Source organism: Manacus candei, unplaced genomic scaffold (genome assembly GCF_025592945.1).
Source record: "Manacus candei isolate 608988 ecotype Guabito, Panama unplaced genomic scaffold, ASM2559294v1 h1tg000017l, whole genome shotgun sequence".
NCBI classification, from domain to species: Eukaryota; Metazoa; Chordata; class Aves; order Passeriformes; family Pipridae; genus Manacus; species Manacus candei.
The window spans coordinates 4,276,860-4,291,588 of record NW_026138065.1 but is presented as its reverse complement, the minus strand read 5'-3'; the positions used below and the strand labels follow the sequence as shown (position 1 = coordinate 4,291,588).

General features: G+C 38.7%; 1 long non-coding RNA gene across 4 annotated transcripts in view; it reads left to right on the top strand.

The window, feature by feature from the left end:
* The window catches only part of LOC127469457 (uncharacterized), a 30,053-nt gene extending 25,577 nt beyond the window's left edge, over positions 1-4,476 (top strand). For 3 of the 4 annotated variants that reach the window (XR_007903986.1, XR_007903984.1, XR_007903985.1), the window contains one exon: positions 87-4,475. This is a non-coding gene — a long non-coding RNA (uncharacterized LOC127469457). Of the gene's footprint in view, positions 1-86 lie in introns of all 4 variants that reach the window. The other variant, XR_007903987.1, reaches the window with a different exon arrangement.
* Positions 4,477-14,729: the final 10,253 nt, after the last annotated feature.

The window sequence follows — 14,729 nt, the reverse complement described above, 5'->3', positions numbered from 1 at the left end:
AAAAATGAAAGAATAAAAGGATTACATAAAGTTTTCTGAGTAATAATAAAAATGGCCATCTCTTACACTTTGCTTTTCATCCATAGGTATCAGGGTCATTTTTCCATTTGCCAGAAGAGACAACAAGCCACAAAAGACAGAGTGACTGCCCAAGGTCATCCCTCAGGCTGACACAGCTTTGGAAATAAATATGAGTTTCCTGAATCCCAGCCCAGTGTTCTGTCCTCAACAATAAATGAATGGCCATCTTAACCACCAGAGGACAACATTACCCAATCACTCACATGTCTCTGAAACTGAAGGCCCTCTGGAAAACACAAGGTATTTGCATTTTGGTGGTCTCTGCAGTGTCTGACACTTCCAGTGTTTGTAAAGTCATTTTTTAATGCAATGTAGTGATGACCTAGAGAGAAATGGATTACCTCCATAATCAATTGTAACAAAATTTGCCACTCAGGTGCTTTCCTACATATTAATATGGTTTTGAAACTTTCACTCTGGAGACTTATTCTTGATAGGCTTTGGTATCTAGCCAATATTTTATAGGCAACATTTTAATTCAATAATACTTTAAGTGCAACAACAAATTTGACAAATGAAGCATCTGTGTGAAATATACAAATTAAATTCTACATGGGGAAGGCAAATCTGAGGCCGTCTGAGCAGAGATTATAACAGCAGTATGATTTTAAATATAACACTGATGAAACTTTTGGAAAATATCCTTCCTTTCTTCATGAGAAAGTAACTCGTAGGCAGATGTCTACACATCTTTAAAGTCTGGAGACTCAATTTCTTTACAGAGTAATTTCTAGATAACAAAATTTTAATCACTGTCTGGACCATTAAACTTTGGTAAAGGTGACTGAAATGATCTCAGGGGAACCAAGAGCTTGTTTAGAACAGGGATATTAAGCAACAGTAACTAAGTAACACAGCGGGAGTGTGAGTCCCAAGAGAAAATATGCTACAATGACAATGTTTATTACACATCTCAATTACTTTGTACTATGCACTTCAGCTTTCTGCAACAGAAATCTACCACTGCTTCAGATCCCCGGAAGCCTGAAGCGCTACACAGGTGTCCTGAGTGCCTTCTCTGGTCTTGAGACCAGGTAGCACAGTCTAGTCATATCCATCCTGAAACTATATCCAAACTGCCCAAAGTTAATAGCTTATCCTATATTAATTCTCAAATTGTCCCAGGAATTACCTAGAAGATTGATAATACACTGCAGCACTGTTTGAACAGTTTAACAGCGCAGGCAGCCTACTTCTGCCCCTCTACCTGTTCATTTACTAGTCAAAACAGAGCCAATGATGATCTCCTAGCAAAAACAATATGCTTCTCAGGTGTGATGGACAAAAAAAGAGCTGAAAAAGGATGGACAAAGAAGAATGAGGAATGGAGAGGGAAGACAGGACCAAAGTTCTTAACTGGGAAAGCTCCGAGTTAGCAGTGTTGTAGATAAACGTGAGAAATGCAGGACGGAAGAAGAGAGGATGCTGCAATAGTCAAATTACGAAAGGTTGAGGGATGGAACTAGTTAAGGGTTTGGAGCAGCATCTGCATTTTAGAGCTACTAGGCAAGAGGAATCTTCGAAGTTCAGAGTCAGCCATGGGCAGAGGCTCAGCTGAAGACAAATCTGAGGTCCAGGGAAGGTGGTGCTATTCTTGGTGAGCAGAAAGGAAGTAGCAGGGAGGGCTAAGGAGACAATGTACTGTTGATTAGGGTTATCCACCACTAAGCTTGATCCCCACAAAGCAGAGGCAAGCACATGGCCTGAAATTCATCTGAATAGACTTAGATACCTGAACACCTGACAGTCTCTCAGAGGTTCCCAGCTGTGAAGGAAGCCTGCAGTTCATCTTCAATATTATCCAGAATTATTAAAAGAGACACAGAGGTCAAAAGAGAAGCAAGTGCCTAAAGAAGCTGCCCAGATTGAGAATATTACCCCAACAATACATATTAAAGTGATCATCCCTGTCCTACTGATGTGCTGGTGAGGCAGACCTTCAATGCATCCAAGCTCAGGAGGCAAAAGTGGGTGTTAAAATTATTCAAGCTGCCCACTTGGCCAAGTATTTGTGGTTAGAGATGCTGAAGTCCTGCAAGTCAAAGGTCACAGAAGCTACCGAGAAACCCAAAGAGCGCCTGAGAAATGGGTTCAGCATCCCTGTACCCAACCCAGCTTTACTGCTGACATCTAAACTAATAAGTAAGTTTAATAGTGCCAGCTATTGTAGCCTCTTTACTGCATAACTGTCGGAAGGAGATTAACATGGTTTTGGAACAGGGGCAAATAACACTCTCTTAGGCAATTCTCAGGGACAATGTTGGTTTCTGATGAGTCAGGGACCATTTCCAGTAGGCCATCTGGATACAGACCCTCTGTTTTGAATTTAAAAATAGAGGCACAGTAAAAAAATTTTGGTTGGGTTTGTTGCCTAAAACTGGGAGAAAAAAACTCACCAGACCATATTAGAATAAGTAAGACAGAGAGAAGGTCTTTAATGAAGGCCTTTTGGCACAAGGAGTACAAAGACACACACCCATGTCCAGGGGTTTCACAATTTATGGTCCAATCCAAGAACTATCTGCTCCCAGATCCTCCCCAAATCTGTCCCCTTGGTACACTTTCCTGGAATTGAGTCAAAGGTCACAAGATCCCTTTCTTCCTCATCTTCCTCTTCTTCATGGCATGTACTGTATCTGGAGCTTCTCCAAGGTTCCAGGCTTGAAGGTTGCTTTGACTATGATGGTATCTTCTCGTTCCGGCCTGGGGTGCATATGTTCTTTAACAAGGTGTATTTACTATAGTCCTGAATTGGAAGGAGGGTAAACAAGCCTAAAGAAATTAGAAAATTTGACATGAAGTGGGGAATAGGGTTTGGTAAGTATTAACTACTGTACTAAAGTGTGAGAGACTATACAATTATACTAAAAATCTATGTTTACTACAAAGCTACTTTAAAATCTATGAAAAGCTAAAATATCCTAAAGATCTTATGGCATCAGGTTCAAGGACAAAGAACAGGTTCTGCTACTGTTCAGTGTATTATTCCAGGTGTATCCAGACTCACTATTCTGGGATAAATAATAGTTTTGCTGCTAGCAATTTTGCTGTTTCTTAACAGGAGTTTAACCTAGATGAACTTCATATTGGTAGCTAAAGGTATCATCTAGGAGTGTGATACGGAGTGTAATACAGGTAGTAGTTGGCCAACAGCTGATGTTTTGTGGTTCTGTGAATACTGCAATACATACATAAACATTTGTGGGAAAAAAATACCTTATAGTAATAAACTTTGCCTGGTAAATTATGGTGCAATTTAGTGTGTGTTTTAGTCCCTTTCTTCATACTGCCGGATAATCACATGGACAGGCAGCATGCTGTGGATTTCGTTTGTCAAGATTGTTGCTAAGGAAAAAGATATTAAGGACTGAGAAACTCCTGGAAGCTCTTCATGTGCTGAGATGCCAAAAGACAGGAGATTTAACAGCTGAATCCTGAAAGGCTTTGTGTTGGCAGCCAGCATATGACTCAAAGTTTGCTATTATCTTTTCTCTCAACATGAAGATACAGCCCTGTAAGGACTTAAAGAGAACAGTTGCCTGTCTCAGACAGTTAAGGCCACAGAAGGACTTTCTCATGAGATAAGCACAGAATGGAGTGACAGGATGTTGCTAACTCCAGGCCTGGCAGAGGCAAGAGTAGTGTTGGAGGTGCCCCAATGGAGGCTTACAAGTGGTGGAGGGAAATTAGTGAAAAGAAATCAGAAGAAGAAGAAGAAGAAATAACATCAGAATGCACTTATGTCATGGTGCACTGATTGTGCCTGCCGGGACTGCAAGAGTGTTTGTTTCAAAGTGCCTTTACTCCATGGTGCATTGGTTTTATTATTAGTATAATATATTTTATTATAAAAATGTGTTATTCCCGGTATTGTACCCCTGTTACCCTTTTTTCCTATTGGTTCAACATAAGCCCTCTCCTTATTTGTCCTACCTGCTTCACCTGTTCTCCCCAGAGACAGTTTCTCATTTGCCCAGGTTCATACAGTTCCACCCCTTTTTGCTGTGATTTGCCACTGTTGAAATACTCCTCCCACTCTCTACCCTTTGTTCCAGAAAAGTCCCTGCTCTCCCTATAAAAACTGGCATCCATGTTCAATAAACATTCATTCTGTGTCACAGCATGACCCTGTGCAGAGTGATCCTTTCAGAGTCTTACATAAGGGGGGTTACAGCTCTCCCCCCGTCATAGTACCTCCTGAATAATCCATCCAGACAAAAACTCCCACTGGGGCGAACTGTGTAAAGAAGCAACAGGTTGTATGCATATCACTGGTCAAACAAATATCACCCCAAGTTATGGGACAGGTGGTATCTGCAATGACCACTGAAGTCCCTGCCAAATAGGACATGAAACTTGGACTGCAAGTTAAGCTACCACAGCAGGAACTCGAGACAAGATAAAGGCGGTACTATTGTCCAGGTGTTATTTCAGACTTAAGGGGAGGTTAACAAAGCTGAGGGAGAAGAATGTATTACTGATTATGGACACAAAGAATGCAAAGTTTATGGACTACAAGGAAAGCCAACTCAGTAACTGTGATGAAATCAGCTCTGACTGGGTAAAAGGTAATTCTGGCAGGGAGAGATCACAAGCACTGACTCACAACCCACTGACTCAGGAAACCCCCAGATTCAAAAGAAGAGAAAGACTGAGCATGCAGACTAATTCGCATTAGAAGCTAGGGAATCATTTAACTGATAGAGAACTGTGTAACAAATGCGCATTTATTCCTTTGTTTGCTAAAATATATAAATAGTGAAAAGTTTTGGATGACCTTGAGACCCCCCCACCAAGAAGCCCAGGGTGAAAAAGGACCAACAGGACACCGCTGGATCCATAGGTGGTGACTACCTTCTACCTGATCTCTCTCTCCACTCCACTCTTTTCTATTTCTTTCTATCTACCTCACCCTCATTTTTAACTAAAACCCATATTATTGACTTTGGCATATGGTCTTGTTTGCACCTTCATTTGGGCAGAGGCTTCTCTCACTAATCGGATCACAACAAGCCCTCGTGCTCTACTAAACTAGAAGTAACTCTGTGTCTCTGCAATACTTGCTTCTAACACATGCACCCTTTTATACAGCTGTTTAATGGCTACAACCACCCATAATGCTAGGAGTAGCTGTGACCTGATGCTGCCACATCTAAATAAATATATCTAGAGGTATTTATCAATGGTGATAATGTTTCTGAGCCTGGAAGATGCTGCAGTGTATACGCAAATATAGTTACAATTTTGCCCCTGCTTGTCACAGCTTTAAGCCTTGAAGGGCTCTGCACTCTGGCAGCTGTTTTCCACACTGTTCAGTATCAATCATTCTGCTGTAAACGAACAACAGACACCATGTCCTTTCATGGGCAACTCTTTGCTGCTCTGAAGTGTTTCACAGTCTCTGCTTACCTTCTGAAAGAGAAAAAATCTGATTCAAAAAATCTGAAAGACATTCTAATGCCAGCGATGGCACCAGTGTTTCTTTGTGCTCATAAACATCTGCAGTTAAAAAATTGGAGATTGACCTAAGCTTCTCTTCAGAAACTGAGTAAAATTAGGATTAACCTGAATCTTACAATAAATAACATATCACTCACTACCATTTAGGAAAATAAGGTAACTTGGTCTAAAAACTTCGCGTGTATTATATGCTTTGATCTAAGAAAAATACTATTATTTATAGTGAAATAATGAAATAATGGTAATACAGAAGCTTTCAGGTGGCCAAGGAGGGATTTTTATGGCTCCAAGGCTTATTTATCATAACTATTATTTATTGCCCCTTTAAAAAGCTTTTATACCATTACCATGCCTGCTTTTTCTCAAGGATCAACAAAACATAAATATTTTCTGCCCTTTAGTGTACATTCGGGATGAAGTTCCTCCAAATGGAGATACTACATTACTCTCAGGATCGTTATCCTCCTTGACCCCATCCCTTCCCATCCCTAGGTTCCCTCTTGCACATGCACAGGACCTTGTCCGTGGAACAATTTCCTCACTGTACAGTGCTTTGGTGACACAGAAATGTACGAGTATATTAGGGGGAGGAGGGAGGTAAGTCAGTAAATGGGCTGCAGTGTTTTGACCTGGATACAATAAGCACCCACACATGAAATGATACAGCACTCCTGAGAAAGTACTTTATTCTGATTTCAAGTTTGGTTGGGTTTCAACCTCCTCCTTCCCAGGAGGTTACATGTCAAAAGATTGTCCCAACTTTACACAGGGAAGGCTAGTTAAGCCTCTTTGTATTTAAAGGAATAAACCAAAGTCATATTTACTGCCATTTCATGGTTTAATAAGTAGTTAAATGCTTACCTATGTTTCTAAAGACATCATTCCCTGCTTCAATGGTATATCTTTGTCTGGAGTGGGAGGACAGTCCAGTCTTCTCTCCTGTACTACACCTCTTATGACCAGCCTGCAGACTGATGGGAATGTACAGAGTTAAAATATGCTGGTCAAAATCTGTTTCTCAACAGCCTCACTGGCAGAGTACAAATAGGGTAAGTAACTGCTCACTAGCTGGTAGATTTTTTTTCTTACTATCTGTATTCAAAATATAACCTCGAATAAGGATACTTATGTCTACCAATTGCATGACCATTCACAGCTCAAGAGCAGCTCTGCAACTAGCCATAACATAACAGTCAGAGCTTTCTATACATTAAACAAATATTCTGCTCGAAGCAAAAACCAAATCGAAATAGCAGTGTCACAACAGACCAATGACTCCATACCAAGACAACAAAAAGACACAGTGACTAAAGTGACTAATAACAGCGATAGAATAAGCCTCTCTACATTCAAAAGCTATGTAATCTCTTATGTGACTCACTGCTATCTTGGTTTCAGGTTATTTATTTGTATTTGTGGCCAGAAATTAGAAAATCATGAGAATTATCTGGGAAAACAGGCCTGCAAAGGACCAGGTTAGTCACCATGCTTTGCCCTCCATAATCAAAACATATTATGTCATAGGTTTTAAATCCATGTAATTCCAATCTCATTCACACAACCCACAAAATGCTATTCATTATCCACAGCACACAAGTCAAGCCCTCAGTGACTGCAGTGCACTATGGGAAGAGAGATTCAGAGGCTGGAATAGGGAGCTGCTGCTGGCTATGTGTTCACAAGTAGGCAACTCTTGAGGCTGCAAAGTACAATGAGGCATCACTTCATTTCCAGCATCATGCCTCTCCCAGACAGGAAGAAGACAAAAAGAAAACTGATAGAAGAAATGTTATGTGTTCCTGTGGACAGAAAATTAGTTCTCCTACTGCTAGAAAGTAGTGACCAATACTGGTATTAAATTGGTGCAGCACCTCTGTCTGGGCTGGATTTAGCATGAACTGTAGTCATTACCACATAATCACACCAAGCTCCAGAGAAAAATTAAAAAAAAAATAACAAACAAACAACCACAAAAGTAGAAAACCCTCACCAAAATAACTGCAAAATTCTGCACAGGCATTCTGGCATTCCTCAGTGCTGGAGAATTCGTTTTCTCTCTTCCTTTTTGCTATAGCCTATATGTCACCTTGTTCTGCAGAAATCTGAGATAATGATGAGAAGTCAAACATCTTTCTGGACTGGGAACAGATTGGAACCTATAAATGATTACAAGAGGCAAATAGAAATTTAAAGAATATATTTAGACCTGAAGGTGAGCCCTTGGGGATGCAGTACAAGATGGAAGAACAAAGAAAAGCCATGAACCTCTCACTACCTGGCTGATGTCTCTTGGGTTTTCCTACAGTTGCTGAAGAGACTCAGGTAACTCCAGGAGAACACTGAAAGTATTCAGAGTTCCTACTTTGAATTTCTCCTCAGTATCCTGGATACTTGGAGAGAACAATCATGCCAGAGAGAGCACATTTTCTTCTTAACAAAAAAACAGAAGTAAAACACTCAAGCCTGAATTTCTCTGCCTATACCCCAGCCCCATATGGCTGGAGTGCCTCACCTTAGTGCTGGGGAGCTTCCTGAACTCAAAAATTACTCCAGGGGTAATCCTGCAGTATTAGATCTACACTTACAGCATATGCTCCACAAAACATTAAGAATTTTTTTTTTTTTCATTTCTATGTCTCATGGTTTCCTGCATTAAGTTTTTGAGGAGGGAAGTAGTTTGATTTTGAATGAGTGGAATAAACCAGGGCCACAAACCCATAACCCCACCATCTCTTAATGACTTGTTAAGTCCAGTTCTTATTCATTCTGCAGTCACAGCCTAAACTAAGAAGGATTACAGATGGGTGGTACCTGTTTGTTGAGTTCATACTGAAGAATACAATAGGACACACTGGTGTCCTAATGAATTCCCATTTATACAGTCTTCTCATTCCCAGAACTTCTGAAACAGCAACACACACGTAGCTCACCTTTATTTTGTGCAAAAGCCCCTGAAAAGTATGCAACAAAGATATGCAAATATGGCAGACAATGCAATGTCATTACTTCCTGAAAATGAATAAATTTTCATAGTCTTTGGCAAATCCTCTTAGGCAAATCCTATTTTTCAGACAAAGAAAATGTCTCCTGGTTTTCTTTTTGAACAAAGAACTATCTCTGAGTAGAAAATGCCTCTGCAGGCATAAGCACAGCATTTCTTTTTAGTAATCATAGCTAAATTTATTAGAGTCTTTTTTCTTCCACCACATGTGACAATATACCCCATGGCTGTTGTGACAGCACCTGAGGGCTGGAGAGAAACACACTTTCAAGCACGTAAATTGCTTTTCTTTCAATTCAACTTGGTTATGATTTGCTTGAACAGAAAATTGCCCAGTTCAGAAAAGAGGAAAGAAAAGTTAAAGAGACCCTTAGCAGATTCAGAGGAGGGAGAAGAGACAACAAAGAAAAGGTCCTTTCTAATAATACAGCTCTGGGTGAAAAAATAAAACAAAAAAAAAAACCAGAGTTGTTTTCATCAGCTAAGATTGCAGCACATTCTTTCTGTCCTGAGGCAGAGCCGAGTGGATCTGTTTTAACCAGGTTTTCCTAAGGGCCTGAAACTGGGGATGCTTCAGGGACAGACACAACACAAGGTAAAGCAGAGGGCGCACACAGCCAGGGGACAGCTCTTTTACTTGGACTAAGTGATGAGCTGTATCCATGCTCCCATTTTAGTGTGATCTGCTGAGTAGAAATATCAGCATGTACTGGAAAATAGTGGTAGTAAATGCTGGGTTCCCAGACAGTACTGGACTCTACCTGCACCAGCCCAGTTAAGCCTGTGTCTGCATTGACAGTTCAACTGTTCTCAGCAGCCATTTGACAACACTGCTGGCATCAGCACCTAATCAAACAGATAAAAAGAGCTACATCTTTCCCAAATAATCAACTTCCCCTTCTTAGTTCAACTGTTCTCAGTAGCCATTTGACAGCACTACTGGCATCAGCACCTAATCAAACAGGTAAAAAGAGCTACATCTTTCCCAAATAATCAACTTCCCCTTCTTCCTGCCAGGCAGCAATCCAGGTAAAACCAGGATAAGGGTGGCAGGAAGTGCTAGCAACGAGGCTAAGCTTTAAGTTTTACTTAATTGTCATTATCTTTCCCAGTTTCTGAAATATCCACATGCAAAGCCTGGAACTCAGTAGAAATCTTTCAACAATGGATTTTATTATACACTTCCCAAGGACTTTTAGCACTAAATTAATTTAGTGTTAAAGACACACACACTGAAAAGAAACGCATCTAAACTCTGTGGAAGTTATTAGAGGCTTTTTCTACTTCTGGACTTATTCTACTTATATTTAGACTTACTTGATCACTCAGTCTTTGCAAATGTCTCACTTTGAAAAGGCATACCGTAGTACCACCACCATGATATAGCCTTGCACTTTCTGCAGACTTTGCTATGACCTTGAACGTCCAAAAACTTAAGCACCATGTTTAACAATGAACACTTGTCTTGTGAAGAATTGTATAATGAAGCAGTTTGTATACTTTGGACTTGTCTGAGGATGTTTATTTCAGATCCATGAGCTCACTTTGAACTAGGAGAGACTTTAGCACTGGTCCATGTGCCATCTGCTTGTGTCAATGACAGGTAAGAAGCTGCATCACCATACAGATCTTTCTCCGTTACAAACTACTTTCATTAAAATCCTTTGGTTTGATACAAATAACATTGCTTCTAACTTGTTATAAAAAACCCGTATGACAACAGACAAAACAGGAAGTAAGTTGGAAGATTACAGAGTAGGTTTTTTTCCCAAAACCCTATTCTGGATGCTGGGTTTTTTAAAGAAATATCTGAATTAAGACCTGAAATAAAAAAAAAAAAAAACAAACCTCCCACAGATCCAATGTATGAAACTTGATTTAGAAGAAATGAGAACAAGCTATGACAGTTCTGCCATATCTATTGGCACTATAGATCTGAAGTCAAAACCAACTACCTTTCTTGCATTGTTATGGCAAAATGTTACACTAAGACTTCACCAACCAAGTTGACGCAGGTATATCACAAGAACTAAGAGAGTAAGACGTAGCTCAGGTCCCAAGTGATCTAAGGTGCTGGGCCAGACATCAGACTCATACTTTATAGCCTTTAAATTTGTAAAAGTGAAACTATAAAAATAAATATATATATATATATATATGTAATGTCCATTTTTATAGAAGATATAAAAAGATCTAAAGCAACAGTACTTATAAAAGAAAATAAAAATAAATACTGCTATAAAGGGAAACTAAGTGGTTTGTGTGTGAAAGATCATCATAGGTGGAAAGGTGTTATAGCAAAAGATAGGAGATTAGAAGGGAGTTATATGGACAGATTCATGCAAAATATATCATACTATTTGCATTGCATGTTCAACATATCTTGGTGAATCAGACCATAACAAGCCCAGTTGTGTTCAAGTAGTGATAAAGGTCTGCAGAGACTGGAAGCAGGGGATGAGAGAGGGACAGAGACCTGGCAGGGCAGGAGCTGGCACACAGTGAAGGAGTGCTGCTGGTAGAAAAGACATTTACAGGCAAGGCAGGTGATTGGCATTAGGTGAACACTGAGGAACAGTGTTCCATTGTTTTGGATGCCTTCTTTGCAATATTTGCTTTATCTTTACCAAGCTTTTGGGACTTGATGATTTCTTCTTAGTGGTAATGGGTTAGTTTTTTCTCCCTTGACCCCTGTATTTCTACACTTGGTTAATTAGATTTTTTCCTGGTTTGCATGGCGCACACTGAAGATGAAAAAATGACAGAAGAGATACTGCTTTCTACTGAGATAGAAAGAAGAGAGAAAAGAAAGATGGTGCAAGAAGAAAAGAGAGACGGTGTCATTATCAACACTGAAAATTAATGACATCTAGAAAATCTATTTATATCTGTTGCATAAGGGTCTAAATTACCTGCAGTATTTTCAAACCAAGAGAACTCAAGTTTTGGTGAGAAATTATTAGTTAAAAAGTTATTTCATCTTACATTGTAGAAAATGCCCAGAAGGGAGCATAAATTTTAGGAAACTTGTGAATGTGTCTTTCACTTTTTAAGTCAAAGAGAACAGTGCTCAGAATCTCACAGCAGTGAGATCAGTGTAGCTTTAGCTATTCAGTACAGTCAAAATTTGACAACAGGATAAGAATGCATTAGACATTAATGCAAGTAAATCTAGGTAGAAATCCATGAAAAGAATATAAATATTCAGGGTTTTTTATATTCTTGACCACTGCACTCAAACCTCACATTGTTTACAAATATTCTCATTTATTATGTTAAATTTTCAGTTTTATTTTTGCTTTCTTGGAAATAACATCTTATTTTTCCTGGTTTAGGAAAAAGAGTCAAGACAGAGAAAGAAAGAATTTTAACTTTGATGCTACTTTTCACAGTTCCATTCTTTTTGTGTCATATATCATGTGCTCTTTTCTTCACGTCCTCTGAAGATTTCCTGAAGTTCAGAGATCTCTTGCTTTTAGTTAATATTTTTATTCCCACATGTAGTAAAACTCTAAATTGAACTGAACCAGCTTTTTTGACAAAGACTTAATTCACAGATCATGTGGTAGCATTTTTGCTTAAGTTAATCTTCTTGTTCACATGACTATTATTTTTCTTAGTATTCTACAGTCAATTCAAAACTAAAGTAGCTAATTTAAATGAACGCAGAAAAAATAAAATATTTGCATATTTTTTCAGGTTAACAGATTCATGTTTACCTGAAAAATAGCTTACAAATACCTAGAAAACTTAAACATTATACAGCTGGACTGCATCTACTTTAAAGTAGTGTTATTTTTCTAAGAAAACCTAATTACAAGAAAATGTCTTTGTATGAGAGAGTTTAATGCAACACAAGGAGTATTATTATAAGTGAAGATAGAAAATTAACAAATCTGGAATGTATAGTACATAAAGAAAAATCTTTCTGCTAACAACTACTAGTAACTTTCCCACAGTTTACTTTACCATTTCACATCAAATACAGCAAACCCTAGTGAGTAAAGAAGGAATTCAGGCCTGCATACAAAAGGAATGCTTTCTGGCTTTCAGTGAAAAATAAAGTTGTATGATGTATCTGGTTAATCATGCGTTTCCCAGGTAACCTATTCTTTCTTCTCATTCAGTCCTCTGTCATGCTGATGAAAGTTTTGAACAGCATTTACTACCTGCTCTTTTTTCATTGGAGATCCCAATCACTAAAGCCACAATTAAACCATATAGTTAACAACATCTATGCAATAAGTATACAGTATTGTACACCTCCTTAAGTTATGCTCTAAGTAACAGAGGCAGTCTTCCCTGATGAGTTCTTTCCTTAATTAAAGAAATCCTTATTATGTATTTAAAAAGTCTCATTCCTCAGGCAAACTATCTACTGCCTTTGCCAAGTAAGTCTGTGGCATTTGACCTCAACGTGTACCCTTATTTTATTAACATGCCAAATTATATTATGTCCATAACATCTTCTTTCTTTTCCTTCAGGAAACATGTTGAATATGGAAAAAAAAAAGAAAAATTAAAAAAGGCATATCATCAAAAACCTAAGGAAAATGGTCAAAATTCAAAGAAGAAATGAAAAATGAGAGCTTCCAGCAGGGAAAAAAAAGGAAAAAAAGAAAATAAAAAAGAAGCATTCTATCTATCAGCAATTTAAAAGATACCAAATTACCAGTATTCTTTACCAAACAATACTCCGTTTGAGCAGAGATCCATACAGTAATAGAAACTGTATTTCCAGATGTTTCTAAAGGAAATTCTAATTGTATTTTAATATAAAGAAAGCTATTTGGGCAACAGAAACCAAACCCGTAATATTTTAGGAATACTTAACTTTGTAACAATGCCAAAACAGTGTTTGCACTTTTCTATTTGAGGTCTTTAAGGAAATACAGGACATCTAACATTCACCCCAAGGATTCCCTAGAATCTAACATCTGCCAGGCTTCACAAATGACAGGAAATTTCCTGCTGGAGTATGTTTTATATTTGCAATGTCACTGCTACTTGGCATGCCTGGCCAATGTCAAAGATGCCTTTTTCTGATATCCCTTGAAATTGCATCTGTGATGCAATATGTAAAGTATCTATAAAAGGACCAAACTTCATTAAACCAGAATGGTAAAGAATTTTGAGATGTATGCACACATTTAACAATAGAGGGAACAGGACACACTCCAGCTTCTTTGAGGGGGATGGACAAAAGTACAGGGGAAAAGAGAAGCAAAGGAAGTAAAGAGAATATCTCTATAACTTTTAAAGGCTGAAGTATCAGTACTGTCTAACCAATATATCAGCCTACCTTTCACCAGTTTTCCATGGCTTCCAGATGAGACGAGCTGCTCCAGTGGGCAGCTGCTCTAGTTCAAGGACTGCTCCTAAATGCTTCAGTATGATTTATGGTACAGCACCATACGAAATAATCCAGGGGTTACTTCCCTGTCATCATCACCTTGGCTATTCCATCTGATCCCACTAAATTCTGTGCAAATAAACTGAGTTAAAAATAAATAGGATGTTCTATCATTCCAAGGGTTTAAATTACCTGTATTATCTCACAGACCCCTAGTCTCTTAAATTGGTTCAGCTGTACAGTACATTTGAATAATTTGGTGAATTGTTTCTTGATCGTAGGAGGATTTACCAATTTTGAAAATCTTATGGATAATAGTTAGATTTGGGTACTCTAGCAGAAATATTACACAAGTTGTTCCTATGAAATTCCTTATATTTAGATTGAGGGAAGACATACCACTCTGTTGTTGCCAGTTTGTCCTACTCTTTGAGGCCAATTGAAATGTTGACTGCATTGGAACCAGAATTATTCAAGAAATAACATCTATTTCAGAGTTGGGAACAGAAAGATAAAGTCCAATCTGTAGATATTCATCCTGGATCAGTCACTGATTCTCTTCATAAATGCAGGTGCTATTGCTTTTTCTAGCTGATCTATCCCCCCGGAAGACACAGCAAACCTGCAACCCAGTGATCATAGAATCATGGAATTTTTAAGATTGGAAAAGACCTCTAAGATCATCAAGTCCAACCATTAACCCAGAACTGTCAAGTCAACTACTAAACCATGGCCCTGTTGTCACTAAACGTTACTATGTCACTAGGCGAGGGGTGGTGTCTCAGGCTCTGCAGGTGATTTGCGGGGGCTCAGCCCTGAGATTTGCTGGCTGGC